General features: G+C 42.3%; 1 protein-coding gene across 15 annotated transcripts in view; it reads left to right on the top strand.

Moving 5' to 3' along the window:
- CHL1 (cell adhesion molecule L1 like) overlaps nt 1–26,102 on the top strand; it is a 192,325-nt gene that overhangs the window by 8,368 nt on the left and 157,855 nt on the right. Inside the window, exon 1 of one of the 15 annotated variants that reach the window (XM_030570021.1) lies at nt 25,570–25,589. The exons of the other annotated variants lie outside the window; for them this stretch is intronic. The gene's annotated coding sequence lies outside the window, so the exon portion shown is untranslated. Of the gene's footprint in view, nt 1–25,569; nt 25,590–26,102 lie in introns of those variants that run through there. 15 annotated transcript variants of the gene reach the window in all.

Below are 26,102 nucleotides of genomic sequence, written 5' to 3'. Positions count from 1 at the left end.
GCAGTAATTGCCTGTGTACGTTAGGTAAATGTGCATGGTAAAAAATGGTGTTGACTCAAGATCTCCAATTTATTTCCCTTGCTTCCTCCGGGTAAATGTACCGGACATTCAACACAATTAGAAATACAATGGACTTTTATGGGGTTTTAATATTTGAAGATCGTTTTGTGCCCTGCCCTGTAGATGTGGCTTCCAAGTATTTGTTTCCCTTTCTCCACCCCATCCCCAAATACAGGAGATGGAGTTTGAAACTGGAGAGGGAAGGGGGAAGCCATACATTATAAATGTTCGCTACCAGATGAGCATTACTGTTTATATCATTATACAGTGTTATAGTTGTGCTAATATTAATCAGCGTAACTCAGGCCCCGATCTTGCAAGCTGTTCCATCCAGCAGGACCCTCATAAAGCTTCATGGAAGTCACTAGGGTTTTGCATAGATGCAGACAGAATTACCAAGGCTTTAGTTTAGAAGCTGTTTTTAGGTCTGTGAGTAGTACGGTGACTTCATTGTTGTTCATATGAATTCCCTTGTGTTTGTGATACTGTTAGGCTAAATGATGACACAGAACTTTTTAATATTTTCCAGTCTATTGAATTAGCTGAATAATTTGTGACTATAGTGGCTGAATCATGTGTTTGAACAATTTTGGCACACTTTTTTTGAATACAATATTTGATAAATCTTAGCTTTCATTATTTACCCAGTGCAAATATGAGAGAGAGGCTAGTGCTTATTTGAGAGCCAAGGGCATGTTGCCTTCTGTCATGAGGTGTACAGACCCCATGCTGTCCCATCTGCTAAAGCATTAACAGGGGGGATGAGTTGCCCCCTCAGCTGGGGCTGAATGGTGGCCCTACAACAACTGAGGCGATAGGCTGCAGGTTGGAAGGGAGGGGTGACTGCCAAAGAGGCTGAGAACCACAGAAAGCAGGCTCCTTCAGCAATGGACTGGCAGGAAGCTGCCTGGGTAACTGGACTTCTAGAAAAAAAGGATCATAGACTGTGTGTCTGGGAAAGCCTACAAGAGAGGTATGGTGGAAAGTAGTAAGGGAACAGGAGAAACCAGTTCTAACAGCTTCCCACAGGATCCCTGGGCTGGCATGCAGAGTTGGGGGTGGGCCTGGATTCCCCTACCAACCCAGCAGAGGGGTTAGTAAAGCCTGAAGGAGAAAGGCAGCTGAACTCCAGGCAGAGTTAATCTCAAGGTAGAGACTGTTGGTCCTTTGCTAGGGTTACCAGCCTCTTGACCTACCAGACTTTTTACCAACCCAAGAGGTGAGAGATGATTAATGATCCTGATGGATGGCTGGTGTTATAATAAGGAACAACCAGACATGGGATTATACAGCAATTGCTGAACAAAGGGGAAGCAACCTCCTGAACTGTGAAGGGGTGCCAGTGGCCAAAAACAGTGTCATTAGGATTCTCAAACTTTCAGAATGTTTCCTGACACTCAGTCTCTGGGCTCTTCCTTCTACCTGATGAGAAACCAGCAGCTGTTTTTTTCAGGCAGTTTATTCTCACCAGGGAGGAAAGGCATGAAACTCGCTTGATGTAAGAACAGCTCAGAACTGAGAAAATTTAATGCCCTAATTGCAGAAGTCAAGCCAGTGTTGACGAGCTCCTCAATAGCTTTTCCTACCTAAGCTTTGTGAGAAAGGAAAGGGGAAAAGGTGAGCTGTAGCCTTGTTAAGGCCTCTTCAGGCATCCTGCCTCCTGCTTCTCCTCTCCTTCAATGTGTCTCTGCTTGGGAATTCTGAATAGTAAGGAGGAAGAAATTCCTTTGCTCCATGGGTGTTCTCATCTCTGCAGCTGTGGCTTCCTTTCTGAGCTGCCTTTTATTGACTGCTCAGGGACGGTCCCTTCTGTAGCTGCTGGAACTTGCTCCATCCTCTGGGAGCAGGAGGCTACATAAGGGTCACACGTTTATGGAATAAGTTCATTTGTAACCTTTGATCTTGATTAGAGGTGGCCAAATTTTTAGCTCTTGGGGGACATGGTGATTCCACGTTAACGGTATGCATTTCACTGGCGGTTGCTTGGGTAGGAAGTAGATGTGCACATAGCACGGAAGTTCAAGCCCAAATCTTCAAATATTTGGTCTTGGTGGTAAAATGCAAGACAGGGATGAGATTTTCAAAGCACTTAGGTGACTTAGGGACTCCAGTCCCCTTTACTTTCAATAGTTTTCTATGAGACTGGTGCTCCTAAGTAATTTAGGAGCTTGTGAAAATCCCACCCCAAGTGCCTATAATTACCAATGATCATTAAAAGCTAGTTGTCTCAGCATGCACATTCCACAGGTCAAATCCTACAATGTATTCAAGCTACAATTTCAGTCAAAGTCAGTGAGGTTACTCTTGTAAGATTACTTGAGTGAGTTGCAGGATTGGGCCAACCTCCCTTTCACTCTGCTTCTTTCTCCCACCCAGCTATATCTCTCCCACACCTTTTGCGTTTACAGTTTGATAGCATTTCACTGTCAGATTTTCAGCCAGTAACGCGTAAGAAGTAGTCTCAAATGCTGCATGTTGTGCTTCCATGGCACGTTAAAAGAGAGAAAAGAAAGGGCTGGCCTCCTGGGGCATATTCCTGTAGCTTGAAAGTGCACTTTTTAAAATGCATCATGCAGCTTGTCTCCAGCATGTTGCATTGTTACAAGTCTGATGCATCTTTAAAACACTTCACCTTGGGTTGAGATTATGCCATACTCTGTCAAAAAAAACTGAGGAACCACCTGATCAGCATCCAATACAGCAAACAGGAAAACATCAAAAAAGAGCTCTCCAACCTGGAGACTCTCATTAATAACAAAACTTCTATACAAATGGACTTCACTAGAATAAGACAGGAGATCTACATTACTCACTTCACCTCTCTACAAAGGAAAAAGGACTGCAAGCTGTCTAAACTCCTACCTGCCACATGGGGCCACAACCGTGGTACCCCCAACCCACCCAGCAATATTGTCAATCTATCCAACTGCACACTCAGCCCAGAAGAGAAGTCTGTCCTATCTTGGGGACTCTTTCTGCCCTGCCACCCCCACCAACATGATACAGTTCTGTGGCGATCTGGAAGCCTACTTTCGCCGTCTCTGACTCAAAGAATACTTCCAGGACAACACTGAACAGTGCACTGATACACAGGTGCCCTCCCACCAACAGCACAAGAAGAAGAACTCCACATGGACTCCTCCTGGGGGTCGAAATGACAGTCTGGACCTATACATTGAATGCTTCCGCCGGCGTGCACAGGCAGAAATTGTGGAACAACAACATTGCTTGCCTCACAACCTAAGTCGTGCAGAACGCAATGCCATCCACAGCCTCAGAAACCACCCTGACATTATCATCAAAGAGGCTGATAAAGGAGGTGCCGTTGTCATCATGAACAGGTCTGACTACCAAAAGGAGGCCTCCAGACAACTCTCCAATACCAAATTCTACAGGCCACTTCCCTCAGATCCCACTGAGGAATACACTAAGAAACTACAGCATCTACTCAGGACACTCCCTACACTAACACCAGAAGAAATCAACATACCCCTAGAGCCCCGACCAGGGTTATTCTATCTACTACCCAAGATCCACAAACCCGGAAATACTGGACGCCCCATCATCTCGGGCATTGGCACTCTCACTGAAGGACTGTCTGGATATATGGACTCTCTACTCAGACCCTATGCCACCAGCACTCCCAGCTATCTCCGTGACACCACTGATTTCCTGAGGAAACTACAATGCGTTGGTCACCTCCCAGAAAACACCATCCTAGCCACCATGGATGTAGAGGCTCTACACAAACATCCCACACACAGATGGAATACAAGCTGTCAGGAACACTATCCCTCATGCTGCCACAGCACAACTGGCTGCTGAGCTCTGTGCCTTTATACTTACACACAACTATTTCAAATTTGATGACAATATATATCTCCAGATCAGTGGCACTGCTATGGGCACCCGCATGGCCCCACAATATGCCAATATCTTTATGGCCGACCTGGAACAATGCTTCCTCAGCTCTCGTCCACTCACGCCCCTTCTCTACCTACGCTACATTGATGACATCTTCATCATCTGGACCCATGGGAAGGAGACTCTGGAAAAATTCCACCACGATTTCAACAGCTTCCACCCCACCATCAACCTCAGCCTGGAACAATCTACACGGGAGGTCCACTTTCTTGACATCACGGTGCAAATAAGTGATGGTCACATTAACACCACCCTATATAGAAAACCTACCGACCGCTATGCCTACCTTCATGCCTCCAGCTTCCATCCTGGACACATCACACGATCCATTGTCTACAGCCAAGCACTGAGGTACAACCGCATCTGCTCTAACCCCTCAGACAGAGACCAACACCTACAAAATCTCCACCAAGCATTCTCAAAACTACAATACCCGCACGAGGAAATAAGGAAACAGATCAACAGAGCCAGACGTGTACCCAGAAGCCTCCTACTGCAAGACAAACCCAAGAAAGAAACCAACAGGACTCCACTGGCCATCACATACAGCCCCCAGCTAAAACCCCTCCAACGCATCATCAAGGATCTACAACCCATCCTGGACAATGATCCCACACTTTCACAGGCCTTGGGTGGCAGGCCAGTCCTTGCCCACAGACAACCTGCCAACCTGAAACATAGTCTCACCAGTAACTGCACACCGCACCATAATAACTCTAGCTCAGGAACCAATCCATGCAACAAACCTCGATGCCAACTCTGCCCACATATCTACACCAGCGACACCATCACAGGACCTAACCAGATCAGCCACACCATCACTGGTTCATTTACCTGCACATCCACCAATGTAATATATGCCAGCAATGCCTCTCTGCTATGTACATCGGCCAAAGTGGACAGTCTCTACGGAAAAGGATAAATGGACACAAATCAGACATTAGGAATGGCAATATACAAAAACCTGTAGGAGAGCACTTCAACCTCCCTGGCCACACTATTACAGACCTCAAGGTGGCCATCCTGCAGCAAAAAAACTTCAAGACCAGACTTCAAAGAGAAACTGCTGAGCTTCAGTTCATCTGCAAATTTGACACCATCAGCTCAGGATTGAACAAAGACTGTGAATGGCTTGCCAACTACAGAACCAGTTTCTCCTCTCTTGGTTTTCACACCTCAACTGCTAGAACAGGGCCTCATCCTCCCTGATTGAACTGACCTCGTTATCTCTAGCTTGCTTGCTAGCATATATATATCTGCCCCTGGAAATTTCCACCACATGCATCTGAAGAAGTGGGTATTCACCCACGAAAGCTCATGCTCCAAAACGTCTGTTAGTCTATAAGGTGCCACAGGATTCTTTGCTGCTTTTACAGATCCAGAGTAACACGGCTACCTCTCTGATACTTTACCCAAAAGTGTTAGCTTTAATGAAGAATTGGTCTGTTCAAATAAGACCAAAGACAAGGAGAGCAGGATTTGGCCCTCAGAGGCCAGAACAAATCAATGGCTAACTTACAACGGCTAACAAAACAGAGACTTTCACATCCAGAATTTTTCGTGTGGGTTGCTGCTGATAAGAATTAGCAACTGTAAAATTCTTCAATAATTTATTATTGATAACTCTGATGCACTGTTCTATCTAAATGGTACATGGCAATTAAACAGAGTGCTCAATGTGCTTACAACCCAGTGAATGTTTCGGTAGGTTTTTATTTTCTCTCCTCTCTGGATCCTGCTTCAGCAAGATATGTGAGCACATGAGTAATTGTTTTGATTTTTATCAAGACTACTCATGTACTTAAGTATCTTGCTCAGTTAGGGTCTAGTTCTTTCCTCTCAGCATTCTGCTTCATTTCTTCATCTCTCTCCAGTAGTGATTTGGACCATCCAAAATGCCCTTATTGGGGGATGATCTTATGAGTCTTGCATTTTGACCTGAACATGTTCCAAACTACACTTCATCTGATCTTCTCTGGTAAGATGAAGTTCTGCTACTGAAAATACTCTACTACCTGTGCTACCGGGTGACTTATCTTGAGTCAGTCTAGCTGAAGTGTCCATCAGAAGTGTGACATTGCACTCTATATGATGTTATGAAAATATGCTCATGAGTTTCAATATAATGTAACTGGAATATGCTTCATGCAAAAGATCTCTTGTAAGGTATCCTTACAAAGCTTATAATCTGAGTGTGGTCATCCTCTTTGTTTATATGTATTATTCTTGTATCTGAAACTAGAAATATGAAATATAACTCTGAGGGCCTATTGTAATTATGCAAAGTGTGGGCCATTAATGGTGGTTTGGAATCTTGATGGCTCCCATTAACCCAGACAATTGACTGTACATGGCTCTGTTTACTTGTAAGACTTCCTGTGTGCTGGCAGGTGGGTAATGAAGTCTTACGGTGACATGGGATCATGTCACCTGAACTGGAATCCATCTTTAACCTGGTGCTTTTCCATTTAGAAGGCAGGGTGGGAACCCAGAAAGGGACAAAGGATTCCCGCCTTGTGCAAAAGATATATAAGGGAGTGGAACAGAACAAAGGGGGCAGGACAGTCATGGGAAATCCCCTAGCTACCACCTGAGCTGGAACAAGGGCTGTACCAGGGGAAAGGATTGTACACAGACTAGGAAGGCATCTAGTCTGTGAAAGGAGCTTATTGAAATATCTTGGAGGGTGAGATTTCATCTGTATTCAGTTTTCTTACTCTATTAGGCTTATACTTGCATGTTTTGTTTTATTTTCTTGGTAATTCACTTTGTTCTGTCTGTTATTACTTGGAGCCACTTAAATTCTACTTTTTGTATTTAATGAAATCACTTTTTCCTTATTAATTAGCCCAGAGTATGCATTAATACCTGGGGTGGCAAACAGCTGTGCATATCTCTCTATCAATGTTATAGAGGGCGAAAAAATTTATGAATTTATCCAGTATAAGCTTTATACAGGGTAAAATGGATTTATTAAGAGTTTGAACCCCATTGGGAACTTGGCATCTGGTTGGAGACAGGAACATGTCTTAAGCTGTTTTTAGTTAAGTCTGCAGCTTTTAGGGGATGTAGTTCAAACACAGACTCTGGTCTATAGCAGGCTAGCATGTCTGGCAGAACCAGGCAGGGTTCTGAAATCCAAAGCTTCCAGGGAAAACTGGCTCAGACTGGGGTTGTCTTAACGCATCAAGTAGCAATCCCAAAGTTGGTTTCTGTGATCCAACCCATCACAAGGAGCATCACTGCTTTGGTGTTTACTGAATTTGGTGTGGGGGAATAATACTTATAAAGTCATTCACTTAAATTGCAACTCTAATTATGAATAGGTGGTGGAGGGAGGGGAGGCGAAGTAACTGGATGCTTGTTCCCAGTTCCATAGAATGTAGAATGTTTATTTTATCAGACACTTAGGGGAGATGGCAGGGGTGCTGGAATAATTTTTATAGTGAGGGTGCTGATGATGGAAACCATGTATTTGGTGTCTGTTGTTACTACTTCAATCTGGGGGGTGTAGCAGTACCCATAGTTCCAGCACACCTGGGAGATGAAGATGTGGCAGTCGTAAGTGTGGTCGGTATAATGTAACAGTGGCTTATCTATATGACTTCTATCAATACTTATTACACATGGAAACCAAAGGTACGTCTACACTGCAATTAAACACCCACAGCTGACCCAGGTCAGCTGGTTCAGGCTCGGGCTGAGGGGCGGTAAAATTACTGCATGAGCATTTGGACTTGGGGAACCACAATGGGGCAGGGTCCCAGAGCTTGGGCTCCAGCCTGAGTCCAAACATCTACACAGCAATTTTTAACCCTGCAGCCCAAGCTCTGTGAGCCTGAGTCGGCTGAACAGGGCCAGCCGCGGCCGTGCCCTGGGTCCTTTCATTCCAGTGTATATGTACCTTAAGGGTGAAATCCTGGTCTCATTGAGTCAATAGCCAAACTCCCATTATCACTTAGGCTAGGATTTTACCCCAAGACCAGTGACAATATATAACTTACAACTTGAGCAGTTTGAAAAATAAATCTAGTGGGCCAGACTCTCAGCTAGTGTAAATCACGATAGCACCTTTTAAGTTGATTGAGTTGCACTGATCTACACCATTTGGAGATCTGCCCACTTGTATCATGGATACTACATTAGTCTCATCACATCTGCAAGCATTTTGTTCATGCTGCATTTGAATTCTTATTGTAGACTGACCTTTTTTTTTTAAATAAAAAGCTTGATATGTCTGTCCTATTTTGGTTTAAACTTGCATCCTGTTCTGACTGAAAATTAAAAAAAAATCAAAGTGAATGTTTTATGTGCAATTTTTTACTGAGTCAGATAAGTAACTACACTACTGTTGTGTGACCTGTAAAAATGGTAACGATTAAATCGCTCTCCCATAGTTAATACAAAGCCAGGACCCATCCCAGTATTCACAGGACTCCCACTGAAATCAACAGGAGCTCAACAAATTGAGTCTTTACTACATTTGTGGGAAACACACATTTCCATCACTCAGACTTACCTAAATCTGGGACTGTATTATCCCTGATTATACTATTGTTTGTATCTGAATAATATGCTACATGCCCTGCTGGAAGATGCTTTTATGGTAATACCTACCCCAAACCGAGTGCACCTGCTGGGAGGTACTGTAATTGGAAAGTTGAGCTTCATTTCCTGCTATATCCTAGTGAACTGTTGGAAATCAGAATCAATCTATGTGCTGTATTAGAAGCATAACTACAGAATACACTGCACTCCCAAAAAAAACATGTAAAATCAAGTCCTGCACCTTCTTTAGTCCAAGGGATCTCTCTGATTTACGTCAGTGAGAGCATGTAAGCCTTGTATCTAATTATCTTTATTGGTACAGCCAGTTTTCATTGTCAGTATTTCAGTCTGCTTCATCATTACTATGCAGTGAAACCTCATGTAATTCCAACTGCACAGCAAGATGACAATTTAATTCTCTGTGTATCATAAATATGTGTAGATGTTTTTGGGGGCGGGGTGAGAGAGAACAAACAACAAATGTTCAGCTCTCCTCTGAGGTCTGACCTTCTGTATCAGAATATATTGAAATATCTGTGTATTCACAAGGCCAGCAACAGCCTAAATTAAAAACAAAAAACCCAAACACTTTAGTAGGATCCTCCCTTCCTCCAAAATGTATGCTAAGCATGTTTGTAAATATTTTAGCCTTATACAAATACTACCATAGAAAGGACTACTTTTTTCTATTTTGTTATTTATACCAGGTACTTACTGGAATAAACAATGCACATGTAAACTCCTTTAATGTCTAGTCAATAGCAAGGTGTTTGGCCTTTAGAGTTTTATGCATCTTTCAACTCAAAACTCCAAACTCAAAATTTCCCTGAGAAAGGGGATGGTTCCTGGAACATTTTAGGTACACAAACTAAAATTCAGTGCATGAAACTCATCTGTTCATGTGCAAGTGTTTTGTTTCTTTTTCTGCCTGAGTCAGGTACAGTGTAAATAAATGAACTAAAGTCCAGTACAAATATGTGGTGTAAGCCAAGTTCATTTCAGGATACGGGACTGCACCCTGGTTCCACAATTCATATCCTTCATCTCCCAGTGTTTTATCCCTTTGGGAGAGGATGATGTACTGTCCTTTCAGGCTCACTGAGTGTTGCTACTTCTGTTAAATTTCACAAGAGCTATTAGTGTTTCATGCTAAGAGCAGTTTGAGGCTGATATTTTTAAAGTACTGATCGTTGGCCTAACTCGTCTCCCATTCAGATCCTTAGGAATTTTACGATTTATACTAATAGAAATCTTTTGGCCAATGATGAGTGCTTATGAAAATATGATACTCTACTAGCATCAGCTTTCATATACAGCCTCGTGGTGTGACCAAATATCTGGTGACTGTCCTTGCATTTGCTAGTGCTTCTAGGTGTCAGGTTTGAGAGCTTTTGCAGTTAGTATTTACTGCTAGAAGAACCGCTAGGAGAGTGACAGAATAGCTGGGGTAAGAGGATATAGGGGGTGGTGGAAGATGTTAGAGGTGACCGTGGAAAGGACAGGAAAAAGGGAAGTGCAGAGGAGGGGGAAAAAGAGGTAGAAACTGGCTTGCTGGAACAACACCTCCTGTCACTGTTATATGGAAAATAGTTGCTTTGGAAAAACTAGTTCTAGGTAAAGGCAAGAGTGTTGAGGGAGCCTGAATTTCCTGTTTCGTGCTAAGTAAAAAGCACCAGGGCAGTTTTAGACCCTATCCTTTGTTAATGACGATGGACCATATCCCAGTTTGACAAACTTCTGAAACGAATCCCAAGTAAAACCATATTTTCCCATTGTTTAACTTCTAGATTCTGCCATGCATGAAAGAAGGCAGCGGAATCAAAATTGCTTGCACATAATATAAGGGGAGGGTTGCATCATATTGTAGGATGTGACATTTGCCTCCATGAACCAGAACTGAAGGGCATGACACGCATTGCCTGGAATCTGTCACATGTTGCTTTTTCTGCTGTGTGCTGCCATTGCTGATTCTGATGTGCTCTTCATTCCATTGACAGAAATGCTATGTACCATAAAATATTGCAACTTCTTCCTGATTTTTTTTCTTTAGAATGTGACTTCTTGAAGTCACTAAGAATGAATTGTTTGAAGAACCCAGAAAGGAAATCTATGCTGTTTCGTCTGTTTGCTCTGTGGCATATGATTGTCCAGCTCCTGTTATGAAATAATTTCACATGAACAGTGAAACCTTGACTTGTTTTTGGCAGAAGCACAACTGTGTTTCAGATAATGATAGTCTCAGATGGGTGATCGTTGTCTTAAAATTGCTACAGAGCTGCTTCTGTGTTTGGAAACCAGATTGTAAGAAAGGAAAATGCTTAGGTGAAGATGCAAGGTACAGAGCTAATTATTGGTTCAGTCCTTGTGCTTTTTCCACATAGGCAGTTGCCCATTAAGTCCTTTAAGAAAACCATATCACTTTATCAGGGCTTGTACTGTGAAAGTTCCCCTTCCCAAAGTGTGGACATGGATACTCTAGGCATTTTTCACCTGTACTTTTTTTTTTCTTCAGTGAAGGAGAGCATTATTGCCTACTTATTCTTATAGCAGCTCGGCAGAGAAAAATAACTAGAAGCTTTCTTTCATTTCTCATAAACCTAAAACATAGCAATTAGCCAAAGATTGTAGTGACTTGTTATATTTCCTACATGAAAGCTTTTGGTTTTAAAGATGGAATTATTGCAGGACCTTTTCTGTGGAAATAAGTTACATGTTTTGTGTGAATTGGCTACCAAAAATGGCATGTAATGTATCATAACATTTGTGACTAAATAGGATGTGGAATATACTTGGAATACACAGAAAAGGCAAATGATGTGCCTGATGTTGGTATAAGTATAAATGTGTTGGTTGATAGCTCTGGGCCAGAAGGTGGTAGCTTTCAGTACCATGCTAGAGCTTGGGCTCATGATGATGATACTCCTTTGCAGAAATGGTATGTTGTTGTTTTGCTTTGTGGAAGAAACATTATGAGAAACATTCCTGGCCATGTCTGGTATCTGATCAGCTGGCAGGCAAATATCCGATGTGGAGCCTTGCAACCCAACTGGAACCTGATGGGAACTGACGGCAAGGGTCAGCGTCGGGTCTGAAAACAACCCAACTCTCTCGGGGATGGGTTGTCTCTGAGCTCCTCCTCTTCCTGCCTTTGAGGTCTGTGCAGCAGTGGATGCCCTGCTTCTGCCGGCTTGTGCCACTTTACTGGTCTCTGTGTGCTGGAGAGTGACAGAATTGCAGCCCCGTCACTCCATAGTGCACACAGCATGGTGAGGCGGTGGCTGGTGGGCGTGGGGTATGCAGAGGTTCCTGCAGTGAACCCCATTGGCTGGAGGAGGCTGGAGACCGATCATGGGCAAGGGACATGGGGAGCATGAAGCCCCCATCAGGCTGAGCGCCATGGATGAGGTGACAGTGGGAGTGTTGACTCGGGTTTGGGGTGAGTCTGAAAACGTCTCGACCCTCTTAGGCTGAGGCCAGGGGTGCTTGGGTTGGGTTTAGGTGTGGGCCGAGCTTTAAAATTAGGCCCAAGATGAGCTCTAATCCTATAGTACTTTTTGAAGTGCATAGAATGATTTGGCCAATATCCCTTCTCTGACAGGTTACAGCATCTAAACCTGTGTGAATGGGGTTGCTTAGCACAAAACTGCACTACCCGTTTTTAAACTCATTACATTGTGAACTGCTTTGGGAATGTAGAGGTAGGAATTACCATAACAGATCTGAATAGTGGACCATCTAATCCAGTGTCCTGTTTCTCATAGTAACCAATACCAGGTTACTCAAAGACAGTGTAAAGCCCAATAGACAGTCATGTAATAACATGCCTATGGAGGAAGTTCACCTTAATTCCAACCACTTAGTGTTTGCCTTAAGAAACAAACAGGTTATAACTCTTTTACGTTTTTATCCTATTGAGTGTGGGTATTTTGATTATCCATATAAAGCGCTAATTCTTTCTTTTTGAACTGTTTATGGTTTGTCTCAGTAATGTTTTGTGGCAGTGCGTGCAGTGGGTTAATTAGTGTGAATTTATTTTCCCACTTTAAATTTGCTATCTTCTAATTTCACTGTGTAAACAGAGTTCCCATATGACCTTGTCTATACCATGTATTATTTTATACTCCTCAATCATGGGACTTCTCTAAGGCTTTTCTTTCTAAATGACTGGTCCTAATCCTATTGTTTGCCTCTTACAGAAATCTTTGTATACAGTCATGTTTTGCTATCCTTCTCTAGTCCTTTTCCATTTCTACTCCATCATTATGGTGGTAAGGTGAACACAGCAGAACTCAGTCAGTATTCCAAGTGAGGGCCTATCGTCAGTACATATAATACCATAATTTTTATTCTTCTCTAACCCGTTCTTCGAGCAGCCTATCAGCTTGTTTGCTTTCTGGACCATCAGTGAGCACTGAGCTGATACTTTACATTAAAATATAGGTTTTGCTGTTTAAAACCAATAAAATCCGTGCTTCTGCTGCACTGACAGCTTTCCAGGGACCCAATGCTGTTGGGCGAATTCAGTCTTTTAGAAGTATGAACTATTGCATTTTATAATTGCCAATAATATGTTGAAAGCATAATAAAAGTTTGACAGATATTTCTGAAGGTGAAGTTTAAGAAATTTCAATCATAGAAACAGTGGCTTTGAGCCATTGAATAGTGTAGGTTCTTCTGACCCTATATACAACTGAAAATAGTTAAGGGAATCTAATACAGTCCTCTAAAATCCTCATGCTTTAGAGTATAAATCAACCTCTAACTAAGGGGGTTTGGGAAGAATTTTGCTCTGGCAGATTATTCCATAACTGCCTCCTGTAAGGTTTCTTACTGGCTGCTTCAGAGGAAAGTGTAATGACCACTGTTACAGAGCGGATACTGGATTAGCTGGACCACTGACCTAATAAAATACAGCAATTTCTGTATTAAATTAATATTTTAAAGTAGCTTGACAATTACATTGTGTGGCTCTTTTGGTTGGAACTACACTATTTCCCAGAAGAAAAGTAGTTGGAAAACAGAAGCAATACATATTGATTCCTAAAGAAACTTTGGCATGGTGACATTGAGCATCACAAAGCCTGAGTTTGGAGCCTAGGCTCCTTGTTGAACGAATCGAGGGAGACGGGTGCCTCCGAATGGGAAGCACAAAAGCCAGCACACTAGGAGTCTCCCTGACTAAGGCAGCAAATGGGAGATGTAAGCTGAGGGGGGTGTGCTAAGCCTCGCTGCTGAGTCCAGACTGCAGGGAGCCCACCTGCTTGAGCTGGAAAAACTTTCTCTTAGCATTAGGCAACTGCAGTTTTTACAAAAAGCAGTGTGTGGGGGGGTGAGCAGTTAGGGCCCTCCCTCGTGAGCAGTGTTTGGGGTACTTGCCTGGGAGGAGGGAGACACCTGGTTCAAATCCCACTTACATCTGAGGTGAGAGAAAGGATTTGAATAGGGATCTGCTACTTCTCAGGTGAGCGTCCTAACCACTGGGCTATCGGATATTCGATTGTGGAGTGCCCTCTGTCTCTCTAATTCAAGCTGTTCCACTGTGGCTAAATAATTTAAAAACAAACAAACAAAAAAAGAGCCTGGGTGCTGGCTTCTGGGTCTGCCAGATGAGTGCTCTGAGTTACCAGGCTACAAAGTCTCTGTCTGTCTCTCTCCTGCTCCCCCCCCCACTCCCCCTAATGCTTTCATATTTAGCCAGTGTAACAACTTCACAGAAGGCATGGAGGAACCCATAACACCTCCCCCTCCCCACCAGAATATCCTATAGATCAGTGGCGAGGGAGGTAAAATCCCTTCTCCCAGGGACTTGAACACGGGGCTCCCACATCCCAGGTGAATAGCTTAACTACTGCCCTAAAAGTTATGAGGGAAAGCTGCCTTCTCTTCCAGCTATATAAGCTCACCTACACGGGCTTTATCTGGTAGGTGAGATCTGAGCATGCTTGCCAGCTCAGGCCTCCTGGGCAAGTTAGATAGAGGCTTGTCCCTTTCTTTGTTTGTCCTCTGAGCAGGGTTACCAGCTTCCTAATTGCACAAAACCAAACACCCCTGCCACGCCCCTTCTCTGAGGCCCACCCCCTCTCGCTCCATCCCCCCTCCCTCTGTCACTCGCTCTCCCCCACCCTCACTCACTTTCACTGGGTTGGGGTGCAGGAGGGGGTGAGGGCTCTGGGGTGGGGCCGGGGATGAGGGGCCTGGGGTGCAGGAGAGGGCACTGGGCATTCTGGTTGAAAACCGGACGCCTGGCAATGCTAGCTCTGAGGCTTCGGCCTCTGGAGGCCTGCTCAGAGGAAGAAACATAGGCACCCAGGGAATCTTTGCAGCACAAATTTAGGCACTGAGTGAATTTAGGCATCAACCAGTTTGGTTGCAGATGAGCTGGGGTTTTGTGACTCTCACTGTGGCCTGATTCTGGGATTTAGGTGCCTAAATCCTTATGTGAATTTAGCTCAATTTAGTTATATATATATATATATTTCTGGATTGTTTTGCGCAGTGGCCTGGCTTTTGCCTCAGGGTCCCACATATGATATTAGCTTACCTTCCTGGAAAGTAATCAGAGTACTGGCAGTTTTCTACATAAAGCAAAACAAACAAAAATGAAGAAACCTGATGTGGAAGCATATGAATTTTTTTTACATCTAATCCGGGTGTATACATGTGTATTCCTTTTTGGAAAAAAAATATGCTAGTCCTTCTTGTACAGAAACTCCAAGAAGTGGTGGAAGACTATAACCTCAATTTTGGCATTGCTGGCTGATAAGTGCCTTCTGACCATCTCATGAGAGGGACTGCACTAAAGAGCACTCCTGCATTTGGCAGTAGACGCTCATTGTGGCAGATGTTATGACTCAGACTAGACACACTGAGATTCAAGCTTTCTCCTTTCATAAGCGGCTTGCCCCCAAGCATGTTCTGACAGGGAGGATATGATTTCAAATTAGAAAGGAAATGTGAAGGGCTAGAAACCATAGCCACAAATTGCAGAGATTTCTCAGCATGACTCAAGGAAAATAAATCTTGTGCTTGCTGATCATTTTCTGTAGTAGTACGGTATTGCTGTGTCTGTGTGATTGTGGGCATTAGAACAAGTAGTTTATTGCCATGCTACTGACTTTTGAACATGATTTGCCCTCTGATCTGAAAGCCAAAATTTAGACCACAAGGGAGACAGTGTTTACCAGTGCACAGCCTCCTCTCCCACCCATTGTGGATAATTTTATTTAAACAGCTCACTGCTTTGGCCACTTTCATTAATATTGCTTGTTAAAATAGGGAATATAGTGGAATTTTTTTAACCAACTCAAACAAGATCCTTGGAAGTATTTGGGCAACAAATACAGCGCACAGAGCAAGAAGCGTGTGTAAGAAACAGAAGAGCTTCAAAACTGTATGGGGGCAAAGAAGTCAAATAGGGAGTGAGAAGCCCAGTAAGAGTCAGTGTCTCTGAGGGATGCACAGTGCTTCTGTTGACCAACCCTGTTAACTAGAGCGAGAACCCAGTGGAAAGCTACTTGGTAAATACTGCTGACTCATTGTGGCAGGCATGACTTGTTAATGATATGAGAGGCTGGTGTGACCCTTTGGTGGAAGGGAAGTAGTGTGAGACAGGGAGGTCTCAAAAGAAACTGTTGAAACCATTAGGTTTGGGGAGGAAGATTAGGCTGAGGCTTATGTTCTGTTAACGTTAGTTAGCAGTAAAGCAAAACACAGGAAGGAGGTAGGCTTGGCTTTTCATATAGTGTATAGACTTTATTTGGAGCATGGTCAAAGGCTACCTGCTTGGAGATCCAGGGACACAGAAGAGACTGCTCCTTCTGCTCTGTGTTTATTATTTTTACTATCTGAGATCTGTGGCCAGTGTTGGATTTCTTGACCTGAACAGTTCAGGATTTCATTAGAAGTGGAATCTTTCCAAAAAAGGAGAATTCTCCTCCTGTCTAGAAACAGCTGAAAGAAGAGACCTGAAACTTGACAAAGAATCACCCAGAAACAGGTGACTGACTGACCTAGAAAAGAAAGTGTCAGTATCCAAATAAAAGAACAAAGTGTGTCAAACTGGACTTAGTAGCTTGTCAATAATTTACAAGATTTCAGCTAGGTTGAGATTGTGACCAGTGATAAGAAATTGCATTTTCCATACATCTTCTTTCATGTTAGAGATTTATAATACCATTTAAAATGCATGATTTTTTTTTTTTAAACAGGGCAAAGAATCCAGCCTAGCAATGCAATTTCCATGAGAGGTTCTGTCTGGAAAACTTTCCAAATGGCATAATGAGGTTATTGTCAGTATTAAGACAATTATTTTTACCTTTTGGGTTTGAGAGATGCGATGTGCATAAGAATTCTTGTCTAGTTAGATTTTTCCTTATCTCAGGACAATTTAAAAAAAGGTAGTCCTCTCTCTGTCTGAACACTAGTGCTAGCTTTATTAGCTATCAGGTTTCACCTGTGGTAAGTCCAACTATTAACATTAGAGCTGACCCCTCCAAAAAAAAAAATCATAAACATTTTCAGAATTGGGAGTTGTTTCACAGGATTCAAAATAGACCTATTTTATTTGTTTTTGTGAAACATTTTGATCAACATTTTTATTAATGAAGTGTTGTGTTTGCTAAAAATGGGTTTCAGTATATGGAAATTTCAAAAACTGTTTTATGTGAAAACTAAAATTATGTGAAAAATCTTACAAAAAAGAGAGAGTGCTTAAAACCTCCACTTTTTCAAGAACTATTTTTTTTTATAAAAGGATATTTTCAATGAGAACACATTATATTTGAAGAATTTTGACTTATTTGCCCAAAGTATAACATCTTGGATATTTTTATGCTTGTACATAACATAGCTCTAAAACCTCTGTTATACCTAGTAGTAGACATAGTTTATTAGTTCTGATGCTGTAGCACCTGGAGTCCACAATCAGAGTTCAGGACCCCATTATAGCAGGCACTTAATGAAGTAAAACATGAATGGCCTTTGCTACTGTGAGCTCAGAGTCTAGAATTTTAAGAGGAAACAAAACAGAGAAATGAAGAGGGAGACAAGGCAACAGTAAAGCTGGCTATGTTTTCATGCAAAGCTGTTTCCCACTGGTCAAAGTATCACTTTTTTCAATTCTTACAACTTTATCATATCTTGTTTATATTTCACGTTTTTTCGTAAAGTCCTAGGAAATGAGTGATTGTGATAAAATCAGCTTTCATTAAAAAAAAATCAGAGTCGAGCACCTATGGTGAAGAGAACAGCCTGAAAACATGAACTGTAAAGGCAAAGAAGCCAAGTAAAAAGAACTCTACTTTATTACACGGTCTCAATTTTTTCAAGGCCAGACTTGATTTTTAAGTATTTGGGCTTGGCAACAAAGAAGTCATATGTGCCAACTGAGACACGTGGGCACAAAAAGGGCAAATGGATAGTGGTTGGCTATACTGGAGCCTCAGCAATCCCTAAGTCAGTACTCTGTACGTGAAGTGACAGAGAGGCTCTTGTGAGCTCACAGAAGGGAAAAGCAAGAACTCACAGGGACTGAGCAAGCCCTTAAAGCCAGGCAGGCTAGTAGGCTTAGCACTAGCACCTTCCTATTCCTTTCCTCTCTGGTGAGGGCATTGCTGTCTGGTTTTTGAGTTGAGACTCCAGGATGTATTTTTGATTCACTCTGACCTCCTCCCACTCTCCTCCACACCTTTCCTCACCATGCTTCTTACCAGCCTTCCTTCCATCCTTTTCCTAGTTTTTCTTCTCCTGTCTTCCCTTTCAGTATCCCTCACTCTGTTCATTTCATTTCCTATCCCTTGCTTCTTTTAACTCATCCCCTTCCTCCCCTCAATTCACATCATGCCCTAGGACACATCCCCCAACATACAAAAAATACATAACTGTGAAACGAACTTGATTGCCAGCCACCACTATGGTCTTTTTACTGCTACAGGATTTCCCTTTCTCACGCTATTTTTGTGTGTCCTATTTTGGGCCTTATTTAGAGAAGTGTTTAAGCATGTGAGTATCCTATTGACTTCCCGATGGAATTGGGAGAGTGTTGTCAGATTCAATGGGACTAGTCATGTGCTTAAAGTTAGGCATGTGCTTAGGTACTTTGCTGAATCAGGGCATTTTATATTCAGCTCTTCAAAGCAGGTACCGTGTCTTGCCACACATTTGTACACTACCCATTGCCATAGGTTCCTAATTTTGACTAGAGTCTTCTAGTGCTACAGTGGTGCTAATAATAAATATTAATAAGAAGAATCATGGCCAAATTCTGATCTCATTGACGCTGAAATACTTTATTGACTTACACTAATGTGAGATCACATACTGACTCTTTGAAGTCAGCTGAGATGAGGATGAGGACCTCTGTTTTTTCTGCATTATTAAGAATTTCCTATAATCTGATTCTCACTATTCCTCCTTAGGGAGACATGGTCTTCTGTTTCCTTTGTGTCACTACCTTACCCTGCTTTTCTACACAGAGGTACAGGATAAGAAAGGAATTAAAGAGGGAGCTTTAACCCTTAATAGGCCTGTATTCCTGGGGGAGTATGGAGATTAAAGAATCAAAATGCTCTAGGAGATTGTCGCTCAGCTAATGATGATACTAGCCTATGGCAGTTAGGAATGATATGGCTGATACTTAGCAGGTTGTGAACCAATTAGTCTGCTGAAATAATACTTGGTCCATTGGGTGAGAATGTTAAGAATATTTATAGGACAGGGTACAGAGTCCTCTAACCAGAAATGTAGAGAACGCTTAAGTACAGGTTATCCCAAGTCCTTTTCTCATTAAACAATGTGGTTAACAGGTAAACAAATGTTTGTCAGTGTAACTCTTAAGATTTAGATATTCTACTTGAATTCTCTATTTCCAAGTATCATGAAATCAATTAGGGTCACTTTATACAGGTTAAGATGTGTTGTAATATTGAGAACTGATATTCACAGAAACACGTCCTAGGTATGTATGTATGTACTGCAATCTAACATGCAGAGCAGTTTGCTTACAGCGGGTCTGAATTTGACCCACTGTCTAAAATTCACCTGTTGTCACTTCTGGTTGCCCTGTTGTTGAACGCCAGCCCCTTTGGAAGCACTTTTCCTCCGTTAGTGAGATCTCTTATAGGTTTGTCCAGTTAGCATGATGGTAATAACCATGAGATGGTAGAGTTCAGGATCCTGACAAAAGGAAGAAAGGAGAGCAGCAGAATACAGACCCTGGACTTCAGAAAAGCAGAGTTTGACTTCCTCAGGGAACTGATGGGCAGGATCCCCTGGGAGGCTAATATGAGGGGGGAAAGAAGTCCAGGAGAGCTGATTATTTTAAAGAACCCTTATTGAGGTTGCAGGCACAAGCCATCCTGGTGTGCAGAAAGAATAGCAAATACGACAGGTGACCAGCTTGACTTAACAGAGAAATCTTCAGTGAGCTTAAACACAAAAGGGAAGCGTATAAGAAGCGGAAACTTGGACAGATGACTAAGGAGGAGTATAAAAATATTACTCTAGCATGCAGGCATGTAATCAGGAAAGCTAAAGCACAGTTGGAGTTGCAGCTCACAAGGGATGTGAAGGGTAACAAGAAGGGTTCCTACAGGCATGTTAGCAAGAAGAAGGAGGTCAGGGAAAGTGTGGGGACCTTGCTGAATAGGGGAGGTAACCTAGTGACAGATGATGTGAAAAAAGCAGCAGTGCTCAATGCCTTTTCTGCCTCAGTTTTCACAGACAAGGTCAGCTCCCAGACCACTGCACTGGGCAGCACAGTATGGGGAGGAGATGAGCAGCCCTCAGTGGTGAAAGAACAGGTTAAGGACTATTTAGAAAAACTGGACATGCACAAGTCCATGGGGCCAGATGCAATGCATCTGAGAGTGCTGGGTGAATTGGCTGATGTGATTGCAGAGCCATTGGACCTTATCTTTTGAAAACGTATGGTGATTGGGGGAGGTCCCAGATGACTGGAAAAAGGCAAATATAGTGCCCATCTTTGGAAAAGGAAAGAAGTAGAATCTGCGGAATTACAGAATGGTCAACCTCACCTCAGTCCCTGGAAAAATCATGGAGCAGGTCATCAAGGAATCCGTTCTGAAGCACTTGGAGAAGAGGAAGGTGATCAGGAACAGTCAACATGGATTCACTAAGGGCAAGTTATGCCTGACCAACCTGACTGCCTTCTATGATATAACTGGCTCTGTGGCTATGGAGGAAATGGTGGACATGATATACCTTGACATGATATACCTTGACTTTAGCAAAGCTTCTGATATGTTTTCCCACAGTGTTCTTGCCAGCTAGTTAAAGTAGTATGGATTGGATGAATGGAATATAAGGTGGATAGAAAGCTGGTTAGATTGTCGGGCTCAACGGGTAGTGATCAATGGCTCCATGTCTAACTGGCAGCCAGTATCAAGTGGAGTGCCCCACAGGTCAGTCCTGGGGCTGGTTTTGTTCAATGTTTTCAGTAATGATCTGGATGATGGGATGGATTGCACCTGCAGCAAGTTCGCAAATGACACTAAGCTGGGGGAGGAAATAGATATGCAGGAGGATAGGGATAGAGTCCAGAGTGACCTGCACAAATTGGAGGATTGAGCCAAAAGAAATCTGATGAGGGTCAACAAGGACAAGTGCGGAGTCCTGCACTTAGGACAGAAGAATCCCATGCACTGCTACAGGCTGGGGACTGACTGGCTAAATGGCAGTTCTGCCGAAAAAGACCTGGGGATTACAGTGGACGAGAAGGTGGATATGAGTTAACAGTGTGCCCTTATTGCCAAGAAGACTAATGGCATATTGGATGGAGTTAGGCTGTTGTCAGTTGTGGCCGATGACAGAACAAGAAATAATGGTCTCAAGTTGCAGTGGGGAAGGTCTAGGTTGGATATTAGAAAACACTGTGTCACTAGGAGGGTGGTGAAGCACTGGAATGGGTTACCGAGGGAAGTGGTGGAATCTCCTTCCTTTAGAGGTTTTTAAGGTCAGGCTTGACAAAGCCCTGGCTGGGATGATTTAGTTGGGTTTGGTCCTGCTTTGAACAGGGGGTTGGACTAGATGAACTCCTGAGGTCTCTTCCAACCCTAATCTTCTATAATGGGCCAAATTCTGATATTATTACTCACATTGAATAGTCACTTAATTTATGAGTTGTTCCATTAACTCGAATGTGACACGCATATACTATTTAATATCACTAAGGCTATCTGGCTCTGATTCAATTTAATTAATAAATAGAAGTGTGCATAGCAAACCTTCCTCCAGTATGTACGTCTAGGGGGAATATGGAGTACTCGGCTATCTAAAACAGATATCCCTTACAGGTGCATAGGTCTTTTTAAAAACAAAAAACCAAAACATTTCATTACTGTTTTTTAAAGGGACAGAATAATTTAATTTTATTTCATTTGTGACGCTTCCCCCCCCAAAAAATTTTTTTTCCAAGGCATCACTTAATAAAATTTTATTAGAAAGATAATATGAAAATAAAGAGAATAAGGCTTAAATTGACTAGCCTTTCACAACTTCAGAGTGCTGCTTGTTTTAATTTCAGGGGTCAATTTAGTGCTTGCATATTTGATGCAGAAGTTGCAGATAGAAGCAGATGAAAATGTGGGATTTAGTGCTGCTATTTCTGGTATTACCACTACAGTACAGTCAAGATATTCTGCTCTGCTATTTTACAGCATATAGTCAACTTGAAATACAGCCATTTTGAAGTCAACAGTGTAAAAGGTTCATTTTAACATCTGTTTGGAAAATTAAATTTCAAGCTAGGGCCTTTATTGCACATGGCATACTGTACCAATTCATGTATGCAAGAAATTAGAACCTTTTAAAATATAAATTACAGGTTCTGATGTAGGCAACATCTGATCTTTTGTCCTCGTGCATTATGCTCTTCTTTGTGCTGCTGCGCTGTCAAATGCTGCTCTGACTGTGAAATGCTGTTCTTTTTCATATGCACATGGTATTTCTGATGGATCATATATGTTGAAAATGGCATAATGTCTTTTTGATCCTGAAAAGCACCATGCTGATTGGTACTGATAATTGTTTTAATAGCTTGTTTTGTTCATGTGTATATGTGATATAACATAGTGGCAGTTAAATGGGGTAAAATGTTCTTTTTGAGAAGATGATCCAAGTCTGTATAGACTCTCCAGGGATCTCATTAAAGTGCTCTCTCCTTAATATAATGTACTGCAATAACGGCTATCAGAATCCCCACAGTGTGGTTTCCTGATAGGTTAGTTTACACAGAATTAATTGTCTAATTTTGCCAACAACCAGTGCAGTGAACATTGATTTTTGCATTAGCCTTATGTTTTGCTTTCATGAATTCTGCTTCCTATTTTTAGGGTAGTTTTGGCTCTCAGTTCTCATTAATATCACTTTGTCAGAACATGAATTGCATATAAAGTATGATTTATTCATACCGTTTATTCTTTTTTCTCAATATTTCAGAGGAAATTGGCTAACTTAGAGGATTCTTGCATAAGTGCATGAACAACATCATTTGGCAAAGGACCTTTTGCAGAAAAACAAATTCAAACTTTCATGGGCTTATGTGGCTTAGCTGCCATGTAGCCTAGTGTTGATCAAGGAATCAACACAATTGATTTCACTTGTTCTGAGAGTTCAGATTCCTGTGTTCTGTAGTGTTGTAGAAAACTGAAAATGTCCAAAAAAAACAATAGAGCTGTCTGTTGCAGACAGGCACTGGATAGAAGTACAGAGGAATCCATCTAGAACAATATCTTAATGGATATGGTGGGATTTTTGAGTGCACAAGGATTGCAAAGGTGGGCTCATTAAGTAGAGTCATGGAATTCCAATTTTGCATGTTAATTATAGACTTTCATTCCACTTCACAGTTGGCATCTAGCTATACCGAGAAAGGGTTCCACTATGTGTGGACCATCATAAGGCACAAACTGCTGGGTATAGTGATTCAGCTCTGAAAACACAGCCTTGTTTGTAGACATTACAGGCCGCATCCTCAACTGGTGTAACACCATGGGAGTTAGCAGTGTGAGTTGCTGTCCAGACTCAATTAAGAGTAGTGTGTGGCATCTAAGGGTATGTCTACACTGCACACGCCTTACAGTGACATATAGAGTACACACATTGTATGCCTCCTTAGCACAGGTATAAATTGCAGTGTAGATGGTGACTCACTGCTTAAGTAATACTAACAGACCCTGGTCATCGGCAGGCAGGATCAAACTGGGGACCTCAATCCATGAGTCTCTACAGCATGAGCTAAAAACCAACTGGCTGTTAACTAAGGCTGTAGAACAGACTCATTTAACTCTCTCTTTGTGGTCTCTTTCCCATCTAATGGCACAGAGACCCCGAATACCCAGGAGGTGTGTGGGTTACACTTAGGCCAGTAAAGACACACCTGAATCCTCCGGGAAAGACACTGGCAATGGTTAAAGGCTCTGACAAGGGCAAGGTGCCCACTGTCTTATTCCTGGAATATCGGACATTCTGCGGCTTCTAGGAATAGCATAGCCATGCTCCCACTGGCATGATTTTGTATGCATGCTGTGTGTGTGCCATTTTAAGACTATGCAATGCTATCCTGCCCCTGTTGGTGTGTGTGAGCTCACATCAGTAGGACTGGGCCGGTGCACTCTCCATTATGGTGTGAATCAGACTGGTGGGGGGAGACATCTGGTTTTGTTTCAGTAACGGATAGGGTACAAAAGTTACAGAAAACAGGACTGTCCAGTTCAAAACTGGCTGAGTGGCCTGCCTAAGTAGGGAGGAAGGCAATGGGCCTGCTGCCAGAGCCTTTCCCCTTCTCATTCCCACACCAGAGACTTTCACTGACATGTTTAGCCAAACACTGTGTTGTGGAGGCTGCCAGATTTTCACTGTGGCCTGAAGCTACGTGTACCCTACATGGTGCTACCAGTGGTAGATGTAGCCTAAGAGAGCGAAACACAGTGCCTTGAAAGTTGATTTTTTTTTTCTTAAAGGGAGACTTCACTGAAGTATAAAAGAAATCCTAATCACTTCATCTGATTGCTTGCATCGGGGAGGAGCTCGACTGGAGATGGGCTGGACTCTCTGAAGAGGGGACTAAATAATAGGCAGAGATTGAGCATAACTGGGGTGTGGGTTTGAGGAAAGATCCTTGGTTTCCTAAGCACCTATCAGATCAGTGTGGTGAGGGGTGGAAGAAGGTGTTCACGGTCATAACATCTCCTCTGATGTCAGCAGTGACTATTTTTAAAATGTTGCCTGTCTCTGTAGGATGTGGCAGGGGATGAGCACTGTGCAGAAGAGGAAAGTAGATTTTCATAAAAGAGGTGTAGCGTGAGAGGCAGAGCTTGCTTTGTTCAAGGAGGACAGGAGTCATGGGTAAGGTGATAATTTAACTAGGATTCTAGTGGATTTGAAAATAGATAGCTAAAGCTGTTGAAGTTTTTAGGTGATGGCTGAGTCTGGTGCTAATAATGCCCAAGTAGGCAAGCAGTTAGGCATAGTTTATATCATAATAATAATTTAATGAAATCAAAGTATAGAATTAACAAGATGTGCCATCACCGCCCCTGTCGTCTTGCTTACATGTTGCAAGTTCTTCTCCTGTCTTTCATCTGTCTACTTTTTAGATTAAACATTTTTCCAGGGCAAGGGTCGTGCCTTTTTGTGTGAAAGTACTTAGCACATTTTAATCCAGTTGTCGGGGTGGTCTAGTGGTTATTTCCACCACTGCTGTGTAGTCCGACTTCAAGCAAGTACCTTCACTTCTGTTTTTATTTCCCCCTCCCAACTCTCTGTCTGATCTATTTAGTCTGTAAGTCCCTGCCCTGCAGAGTTATCTGTTAATGTAGCATAATGGAGCTCCTAGGTGCTATGTACAGTAATAGGTGTTACAGTAATAATAGTAAGTGTATATTGCCTAGCACAATGAAGCAGCCATCTCAGCTGGGATCTTTAGGTGTTCCGACAATTTACATAATAATCTAATAGGTCTCTTCTGTCTCTAAACTCTAGGGGTGAAATCCTGGCTCCATTTTTAAATCAATAGCAGTTTTGCCATTGCCTGCAATGGGGTGAGCATTACACCCCATGATTTTATACAAAAAGTAAATCTCTGATTAAAATGTAATTGTGTCTGAAATAAAGTGGTAAATAATAATTAACAGTGAGATATTAAACTCCTCTCCTGGTAGTTTGATGCATAAGAGAACTAAGTACCAGTAATATGTCACCTTGTGAATGGGCAAAATGGTCTTAATGGATAAACATGAGTTTAGGCAGCCAAGAAACTAAGTATGAAAACCAAGTTTAAGATGAATTGTGGACAACAGATATCAAAATCAGAGTCCATATGGCCTCTAACACCTACTATATGGTTTTAAGTTAAAGACAAAACTGGATTAACTTTGGCAATCATAATGAAAACAAAACCAAGTTTTTCTTCTGTTGAACTGTGATTAGTGTTCTGCAGAGAAGTCCGAGTGGTATAAAAATGAACATTGCATCCCCTTCTGGCTTGTCAAATGGACCTTTGGAACTGGTTATGAAATAGTTTTGATTTTGCCAGAAAGACAATGTGAAAGTCA

The sequence above is a fragment of the Gopherus evgoodei genome, chromosome 7 (genome assembly GCF_007399415.2).
Source record: "Gopherus evgoodei ecotype Sinaloan lineage chromosome 7, rGopEvg1_v1.p, whole genome shotgun sequence".
Taxonomy (NCBI): Eukaryota; Metazoa; Chordata; order Testudines; family Testudinidae; genus Gopherus; species Gopherus evgoodei.
Note: the sequence above shows the minus strand (reverse complement) of the source record. Positions and strands in the feature narration are given on the sequence as shown.